Source organism: Neophocaena asiaeorientalis, unplaced genomic scaffold, assembly GCF_003031525.2.
Source record: "Neophocaena asiaeorientalis asiaeorientalis breed wild unplaced genomic scaffold, Neophocaena_asiaeorientalis_V1.1 scaffold589, whole genome shotgun sequence".
NCBI lineage: Eukaryota > Metazoa > Chordata > Mammalia > Artiodactyla > Phocoenidae > Neophocaena > Neophocaena asiaeorientalis.
Genome location: NW_020172683.1, coordinates 97,467 through 107,325, shown reverse-complemented (window position 1 = coordinate 107,325; position 9,859 = coordinate 97,467). Strand labels below are relative to the sequence as shown.

Here is a 9,859-nt window from a genome sequence, read left to right as displayed (position 1 = left end):
GGTACCCATTTTAGAGAAACAGTTAAGTCCAAAGTAAAAAGATACTTCAAGGACAGCAGCAAGGGAGTATTTTGTAACTTGGCTCTGAGTACATTAGGCATGATTGAACTGGGCTGAGTTACTGGGCTCGATAGCTATACAAAGCAGGTCAAGTATCCAATGAGGAAATGAATATAGATAAACTGTATTTACTCCCAGGAACTCCTACAAAGGGTTTAACAGAGTCTAACATTCTGCTGAGGCAAGGCTTTGGACAAATAGCTTGGCTTTATTTGCACAATAAACAAGTGGTCCCCTGTACGAGCTAAATTTCTCAGCCAGGAAGGCTGCTTGGAAAGCAGACCTAGGCTCAGAATAAGTTTGAAGCGGCTTCTTTTTGTAGGAGAATGAAAGAACAGGTCACTTTTGGTGGAAATAATAAACCTGAAGAGAAGAGGCTTAGAAAGACTTTGTCCACATTCATACATTTAATAAGAGGCAGGGTCAGGATGAGAACACGGGTCTGCCTGACTCTAAGCCTGATTTTCACCACTATGTCATTCAGCCGTCCCTGGTTAACTCATCCTTGGCCACCAGCTGATTAGTGGCAGAATGTGGACTAGAATCTGCCAATTCCTCGGAATTCTTGCTTCTCAAGCAATGGTTCTCTGTAGAGGGCAGACCTCAAGTAACCAGTACGTTCTTTAAGCTTTCTTGTGGAGCAGTCAAATACAAGAATTTTCCTTCTTCCTTGGGGAAATTCCTCCTATAAAAAAGAAATATTATCTTTGTCGATTTTTCATGGAATTTGAATTTCCCATCCTGGCTGGGTCCCAAGCCTCCTTTTTAGAACTGACTTCCAACAAAATTAAGCACAAATGGGTCCTAATGCAACTAATAAAAATGCACTTTTCCCCACTTGGGCAAAATAAGAGGTGATATACCAACTGAAACTTCCTATTCTTATCAAGCAGAAAATAAATAGCAATCTCAGAGCATACCAGTTGCCATAATGCTTGTCTTTTCTTTCCAGTCTTCTCTATGGGCAGGCCACCTCCCTTGATGCTCTGTGGCTTTAGATCAATTACATGTTTTCTAGTCCAAGCTGGGCCTAAGTGTATTTGTGACTATGGTCTTTGTAGAGATTAAACCTTTCTTGGGGTTCTAATCTATTGCCCCTTGAGTTTGCTATTGTAGCTCTTTTTGATTTCCCTTATTGAATTATAACGATCCTGCATTTGGGCTCCAGAATTATAAGCAATCATAAAACCCCAAGCTTAGAAATTGATTAGGTAGTTAACTAGGGGATCTGAGAGTGAACTTCTGTAGAAGATGACTAAAATCATTCATTCATTTATCCAACATTTATCAAATATGTAGTGTATGCTAGGCAGAATGCTAGGGGCTAAGGATATAGATAAGACATTTCTCTACCCTCAAGGCAGTTTTAGTCTACCGGAGACTTCAGTGGAATTGCAAGTTTATGATTTAGTAGAATTCCTTTAAATCCAAATGACTTTAAAAGTCATTTGGTGGTTACCAGGGGCTGAGGGGATGGGAGAATTCAGGAGATGTTGTTTAAAGGTACAAATTTGTACCTAGTAGGTACTTCCTGGAGATCTAATGCACAGCATAGTCATTATAGACAATACTGTATTTTAAACTTCAAAGTTGCTAAAAGACTAGATCTCAATTGTTCCCACCTCAAAAGAAGTGATAATTATGTGACACAATAGAAGTGTTAACTAATGTTAAGGTGGTGATCATATTGTAATATATAACTGTATCAAATCAACACATTGTACACCTTAGATTCTTACAATGTTATATGTCGATTATATTTCGATTAAAAAAAAAGTCCTTTGGTTTCATTTCAAATCAGAATACATCCAACCACTGAGGTTGCCTACTTAGAGGATCAAATTGGTGCTATGGGATTTAGATTCAAATACATTTATTTTAATTTTAAAATCACCTAAAATTTTAGGAAAATTATAAAGCAATTACTGAGATGCAGAATGAATACATCAGGTAAGCATGTTTACTTACTAGAAAAATCAATTCCTGACAGGTAGAGTTGGTGGCAAAGAATCTTGATAATTTATTCCAGTATTGACTGTTGACAATACATATGAAAGCACCTTTCCATTTGCAAAGGGAAAACAAAGCTGTTGTTATTGATACACAGTACTCTAAAAATCTGTGACTGTGGGAATTTCATGTGATTGGATATGAGTCTGGAAACCTGACCAATCAGCCACTAAGAATAATAATTTGGAATTTTCTTGACCCTTTTAAGCTTTAGACTTTTTTGCTTATGAAATATGGTTAGCTCATCTACCTACCTCACTAGTTGGAGCTGATGAACAAATGAGATCATGAGAATTAAAGAAGTAGACACCATCTTTTCCCCTTACCCAGTAATCAACGTCACAAGTGCACTTTCAAGGGAGGGAAGTGAAGTAAAGGGACTGCTTTTTCCTGGTGAAACACTGTGAAGAGAGAGGAAGAAGAGGTAAATAATGTGGTTTCTTGGCTCACCATCTCCCTGAGTATTAGTCGCAGTGAATCACTAGCCTTTGATATAAGAGAAGCAGGTTTTTTCGGAAACCCTGTAGCATATTTCCCTGCTTCTGCCTGGAACATCAAACATTTATTGTGTCTACCTCATGAAAGACAATGGGCTTCAAAGATGAAAAAGGTATAGTCCCTGCTCTCAGGGAAAGTTGAGATGGGAAGTGACCCCTAGAAGCTTCAGGGCGGAATGGTTCACAAAACAAACAATGGAAAGGGAGATCTTTATTAGTTAATTTTATCAGGGTCAAGATTAATTCTGAAACTTTAGAAGATATGCTTAAACAAAAGCTGAATAATTGTTCTCATAACTGGTCAAGATGCATCAGATCTCATTTGCTAGAGTGAAACAACAGATCACCCAGAATAATGGAGCTTCTTGCTTGCTTTGGAGGTACCTTGGATTTCATTCCCAAACTTTCTCAGATGTAAGGTTTCGAGAACAATCAAGCTGGAGTAAGACATTGAAAACCAACAAAATGATAGAGAGAACACTGGAAAATAATAGAAATGGGTAGGCAACTTCAGGGGAATTTGTAATGGAAGAGGGATGGCAGATCATGGCATGAACTAAACAAACTGTGTATTCACTTTGCAGCAATTATGTTACTAATTAGTGTGAAGGTAATCTAAATGAAAGATTTTAAAAAGGCGACATCTAGATTCATTTCAAGTTTTTTATTAATGTGTTATTAAGTTTGTTTAAATCTTCTTTTATAGTGTCTAAGTATAACCTGGGCCAAGACTAAGTCTGGTAACATTGAATATTGAATGGATAAAGACTTGTCCTTGATCCTTTCTTGTAAAACTCCTTTTAGTCCTTTATTTCCCTGCATCTTTGGGCACCAGACAAAACCTGCCTACCTAGGTGAGAACCCTGTTGTCTTTGGCACCAGACAAAACCTGCCTACCTAGGTGAGAACCCTGTTGTCTTTGGCACCAGACAAAACCTGCCTACCTAGGTGAGAACCCTGTTGTCTAAACCTCTCCCTGACCTACACACACCATCAGCACTTGCGTTCTGGATCTAATTTCAACATGACCCTGCTCCCCACTGAGGAAAAAAAACCAGTGAATCAACAGCAGTACAGAGCCTCCATTAAAGGAGAAAATGGAGCTGGTCCAGAGACAGAGATGGATTTAGAGAGCTAGGAAGGGAACAAGGGAAGCCAAAAGAAGAATGAGATTAAAAAAGGAGATGGTGAACCATTAGGTCGAATGCTGAAGAGCGGTCTTGGACAACTGAGAAGAGTTGGATTTAGTGGTTAGAACTGATGAGCTGAGTAGAATGAGGGGAGAATAGACAGAATGCAACATGTTAAGGAAAAAATCAGCCCGTGAAGAAATGGAGACAGGGTTATAAAAATAATGATGATAACCAATGTTTATTGGGCACCTTAGCTGTGTGTCTAGAATTCCACAAACCACTTGGCATGTATTATCTACTTACAGAGACCCAATTAAGTAGGCACTCTCATTATCCCCATTTTATTTTATTTATTTATTTATTTATTTATTTTGTGGTACGCAGGCCTCTCACTGTTGTGGCCTCTCACTGTTGTGGCCTCTCCCGTTGCGGAGCACAGGCTCAGGACATGCAGGCTCAGCGACCATGGCTCACGTGCCCAGCCGCTCCGCGGCATGTGGGATCTTCCTGGACCGGGGCACGAACCCGTGTCCCCTGCATCAGCAGGTGGACTCTCAACCACTGCGCCACCAGGGAAGCCCCATTATCCCCATTTTCGATGAGCAAATTGTAACACAGACTGGACAGTAATTTATGCAAGTTAATTTACTATGATACATTACCCATAATCTGGAGCTGATGAAGCTCAGATCAAACTCAGAACTGTTCAATTCTTGACTGCCAGCTTACTGTGATTCTCACTCTAGATTTGTTTGATTCAGAGGAAGGAAATAGTTTTATCTGTATCTCATGAGGAGAATGTGGTTTGGGGGAACTTTTTGTTAAGACAGGGAAGCTGTAAGGATATATGTGAGCAGATGGGAGAGGAGCACTGGAGATGGAGGTTGAAGATATAAAAAGATGAGTCACTAAATGGAAACGTGCAATTGATGGGATAGAATTTCCCAAGGATAGAAAGAGCTCTGATTACAAACACAGCTGGAAAACTTAACAAGGCATAAGAAAAGGAAGAAAATGCTTACTGGGTTTGATGATCAGGAAATAATTTTGTTTGCAATAGCTTTAAAACTTAGATTTTACAGAGGAAGTCAGTTGTTAACAAATATTCAGTTATTTCTCAGATGAGTTATGCACCCTGTCAAGTAGAGTCAACAACAGCATTGCCTGTCATTTCTAATTATTTTCTAGACACTGATTATTATGATGAAAAACAATTTATCAGTACTCCATCATGTAAAATATTTACTTTGCTCCATTCATCTGAGAAATTATATTCCTCAGGTAGTCTCTGGATAGGTAGGGCATGTCAATTGGAATTCTGTTGATTTCAAGGGTCAGGAACACAACTGGAACTAACTTAGGTAAAAGAGAATTGCCTTGTCTCACACAGCCAGACCCCAGGAAGGACAGGGATGTAACCGGCCTTGGGAGAACGGAAAAATGGGGCTTGAATAGCAGCAGGTTTCTCTATCCCTTATCTCTGTTTCTCTCTGCCGCTAACTTCATTCACTCCTACTCCAGGCTACAAGCTGTTCCTGGGTTCAGTCTACATCCCTTCCCTACCAGAAAGAAAGAAAGACACTTTTCCCAAAGTCCAGTGTGAAAATCCCAGGGAAAGGCTCAGAGTGCATTAACCTGGGTCATGTTCCCAACTCACGGGACCAATCACTGACCAGAGGAGTGAGGTCAGCTGCCATCCAGACCACTTGCAGCCAGGTGCAAGGTGGGGAAGTTCAGTTCTTCTAAAATAAGGAAATGCTGTTTCCAGAAGAAAGAATGAATGATGGTCAGAAACAAATAATAAAAATCTACTGCCTAAGTGTAGTCAGTTCTTTTACTGATGGGGAAAGTGAAGTACAGAAGCATTAGAAAATCAACTCAGAGTCTTCTTGAGTAAGAACGGACAATAGACGCAGTTCTTTTTATTAATCTTGCTGCTAAATTATTCTGGCTATTGTGTTAAAAGTTGGATTTGGTTTTGGTCGTAATGATTGCTGTTCCCCAGTTGTATTCTTTGTAAGCAAAGAGCAGTATGTGACTAGGAGTACGTATTTCTGGATATATCCTCAAGAGTCAGCTTCCCTCTTCTCCACAGAAAGTAGTAGGAAAATACTGATAAAAAATTTACCTTGGGCCACCAAGACTGCTTGATTCAGGCCTGTCTTCACCTGAGTTATTCATGGTGATCTCAGAAAGAGCCCCACCTGCAGAGTCATAATGAGTGAGCTAAGAAATAGGAAACTTCAGCTCCATCTGGTCTGCGGACACAAGCCTTTGAGCTATCATTTCATTTGTCACAGTTCATTTAAAGTGAGGACTTGCTTCCTTCCCAGTCCTGAGAATATAGACATTTAGGCATTCTAGAATATGGACGACATGTCCAATTTGTATCTCTTCACTTTAAATATTTTAAAGGAGTTGGCATATTTCACACAGCTTAAGGATAATTTTCTCCTCGTTAATGAAAGGAATTTGCAAAAGTAATTATTGAACACTTAGAAGTAAAGCAGAACATAAGGATTATCATTGTACGCAGAGCTCTTGGAAATACATATACATGAAAAGAAGGCAACGTGAACTTGAACAATGCTTATGTCTAATTTATTGTGTGCAGATCTTTGGCTGGAATGCTGAAAGATTCATTGAGAAAAACTCAAATCATTGTTTCAGTGTTGAGAAAATAAAAGGGACTTTTCTATTAACCTCCAGATTAGTAAGTACAATACACAAAACATGTTTCTTAACTAGCAGAATGGCTTTTAGGACTAAAATTAGTCCTAATGGATATTTTTCAAGTGTTTCCTTTTCTCTGCCACCCACTCATTCAGATTCAGATTCAACTAACTGTTTGTGATTGACTCTGTTCTGGCACTTTGCTACATGCTCCTATTACCTCGTTTGATTCTCACTTCAACTTCCTGAGGAGTCTCCAGCATTCTCATTTTACAGAGACTTAGGGAAATTAAGAGGCTTAAGTAAGGCCTGATCAGTGTTGAGTGAGGAGCTGGGGTTCTGGCATCAGAATCTGTTTTTTTCCAAATACCATGACCTGTGCTCCTTCCTCTGACCCTTGTCTCCATTTTATCAGAGTCAGTGAGTTGTATCAACATTTAGATATCAAACAGCAAAAGGAATGGGAGTGAGAAGAAAAATATTCTTTCTTTGCTAATTTCAATTTTATGAACAAAAAAATCAAGCCGTTTGCAGAGAAATAACAAAGAATAGAGCAACCATAGCTTGAGTAGTCATGAGGCATGATCTAAAACCATCTGTTCTTTCCCATGTTTTTTGCGTGTGTGTCTGTTTGCTTTCTGTAGTGTCACCAAGTTCTCTGTGTGGCAGAAAGGCGTGAAAGATGAAACACAGCAGGTTTGAATTACAGGGTTGTATGGGTAGGAGCTATCCCCCCCCCACTCATGGAATTTTATTTACTGATTGAAAGCCTTGTGTAGCATGTGTTCAAAGATAGCTGTGTCTTGGAAGAAGCGATATCACACTGGTGATATCAGAGGGTCATGTAGCCATGTGGGACCTTAAGATAAACAGTCCTGCACAGTCTGTCCCAGTCAATACACAATTTGCCAACTTCACATAAAATGTCCTTTGGCAAATAAAAAGGTTCTCTTAGGGAAACGTAGGATGGATACATGCTGGTATTTTTACCTCAAATTAAAATAGAGTTATCCAGTGGATTATTAAGGAACAAAAATTAATTATTCCTGAACACATCACCCTAATAATAAAACTAATTTCATTTTTGTGTATTCCGTTCCTGGGGACATCACTGTCTTTAGGATGCATCACTTTGGCTCCTGTGATCTCTTTTGAAGAATGACAGTTTGCAAGAGTTGGAATGCCTGACCTTGTATTTTATTGTGCAGGGTCATGGCCCTCAGCAGTATGGTTGCATGGTGTTTGTTTGTCCTTTTATGCATTCCCTGGTGGTGTCTAGATGTTCAAACCAACATACTAAGAACAAAATAAGTGTGCTAAGGAAGACCCATTTCTCTGTAGCCCGGCTCTCCCCAGTCATTTCTGGTACAAAAGGCAAACCACAGGGACTGCTTCCTGATCATGCATTTTCAGTTTCTTAAGTAACTGCAACAGGAAGCCATGAGGATAGGCCTTATTTCCTAAGATGCATTGCTTTTGTCAGCCCATTGCTCCTATCACTATTCAGCTTCTAGCTTTTTACATTTTTAAATAAATCCCTTTTTTTTTCTTTAAAAAAAAAGAAAGAAGGTGGGAGGGAGGGAGACGCAGGAGGGAAGAGATATGGGAACATATGTATATGTATAACTGATTCATTTTGTTATAAAGCAGAAACTAACACATCATTGTAAAGCAATTATACTCCAATAAAGATGTTTAAAAAAAGAAAACAATTTTAAATTAATATGAATAAGAATTTCTCCTAAGAGCCTCTTCCATACAAATAACTATTAGGCCATGTCTCCCCAATCCTATCCTATTAGCTTTTGATCGCATTTTCATTGTTGCTTTTAGTTGTAAATGACAGAAATCCCATTTCAAGCATCCTTAGGCAATTAAGAAACCAAACCAAACCAAACCAAACCAAAGAAAGGTCATGCTCAAAACGCAACACTCATTGCTGCCAGTAAAAGCAATGAAAAACAAAAAAGATATAGGAGCTTTTCCACTGTTCACTAGGCTTCCTTCGACTATAGGTCAACCCTTCCAAGCTTGTTTTTCTGTGAACAAGCAGGAGGACAGAGAAGTAGCTTCAGGAGGGTCACCTCGATGCACACAAAGTTGCATGACTCAACCCATTTTAATCACTCTTCTCTCCCCCAGCTGCCCGCTCTCTCCTCTTTTTCTCCCTCCCTGTCCCTTGTCCATATTCTCCCTCCTCCCTTTTCTCCCTTATATCCTTTTATCTGGACAGGTTTTTAATACGGTTAGAATATTAAGATTAATGAAATAATACTTGAGTGTTCTGATGACCTCCGAGGAAGGTTCTTTGGATTTCCTTGTTCTCTCATAACTAATGTCTTCTCTGGGAGTAAACTGTTCATCCATCAAGCATATTAGCTCTTCTCCAGCAAGTTAACCATTCATTAGGCGATTTTTTTTTTTCAAGATTAAGGCCAAGGATCTGTATTGGCTCCTCGCGGGAAGGAAATGGAAACAATTCCAGGGCTGCTGTCCTTGAGTGAAGAGGAGAGCAGTACCATTGCGGGGAGGTTGTGGGGGGGCATTCAAGGCCTTCTATAATCTGCCCCAAACTACCTTTTCAGCCTTGTCTCCTACAATCCCTGACAGGCCTGTAGCCTTCTCTCAAGATAAACTGAACTTCTTTCTTTTCCCTTAGTATATGAAGCAGGGCCCAGACCTTAGCTTATATGCTCTTTCCACTGCCTGGAAAGCACCATCCCATACCTGAAACATGACAGGCACACACACAGTGCCTCACATGCTCCTTCTTCCAGGGAAAGTGCGTCTATCCTTGAAGGCCTTTCTTGAGTAGCTCACCTTGCTCCATCCCTTCTTTTCTTCTCTGAACACCTACAGCACTTACCTGTGTCAGGCAAAAGTTAATCTCCATGATGAAAACATACTGGCACTGAAACTGAGTATGATGTTCTTGATAAAATGTATCAGGCTTTGAAAAAGTGATGTGTGTGTGTATGTATGTGTGTGTGTGTGTCTTAGCGAAGAAGCTGAAGGCTGAGAGGGTGAGAAGAAGAGATAATGAATACAGAGATGAGAGGAGTGATGAAAATAAAGTATCACCTCCTGGTCCTGGTCACTTATCTTACAGAACCCATTTTTACTAGTCCTCTCCCATAGCTGTGCTAATTCTCTCTCTCTCTCTCTCTACATTGGCCTTCATCCTGCAGCTGCCAGTCTTATAGATGGTAGAAACTCACCAAGGCTTCTCAAACACCAGTTCAGGGCTTCCCTGGTGGCGCAGTGGTTGAGAGTCTGCCTGCTGATGCAGGGGACACACGTTCGTGCCCTGGTCCGGGAAGATCCCACATGCCGCGGAGCGGCTGGGCCCGTGAGCCATGGCCACTGAGCCTGCGCATCCGGAGCCTGTGCTCTGCAATGGGAGAGGACACAACAGTGAGAGGCCTGCATATGGAAAAAAAAAAAAAAGGTATAGGTAACAGAGGAGAAATTTTCAGGCCTGGAAAA

General features: G+C 40.2%; 1 long non-coding RNA gene across 1 annotated transcript; it reads right to left on the bottom strand.

The window, feature by feature from the left end:
* Positions 1-466: 466 nt before the first annotated feature.
* Positions 467-9,372, bottom strand: LOC112396199 (uncharacterized). The gene is made up of 4 exons (XR_003002523.1): positions 9,240-9,372; positions 5,829-5,904; positions 2,397-2,471; positions 467-745 (listed from the first exon to the last, which is right to left on the bottom strand). It is a non-coding gene; the product is annotated as an uncharacterized LOC112396199 (long non-coding RNA).
* Positions 9,373-9,859: the final 487 nt, after the last annotated feature.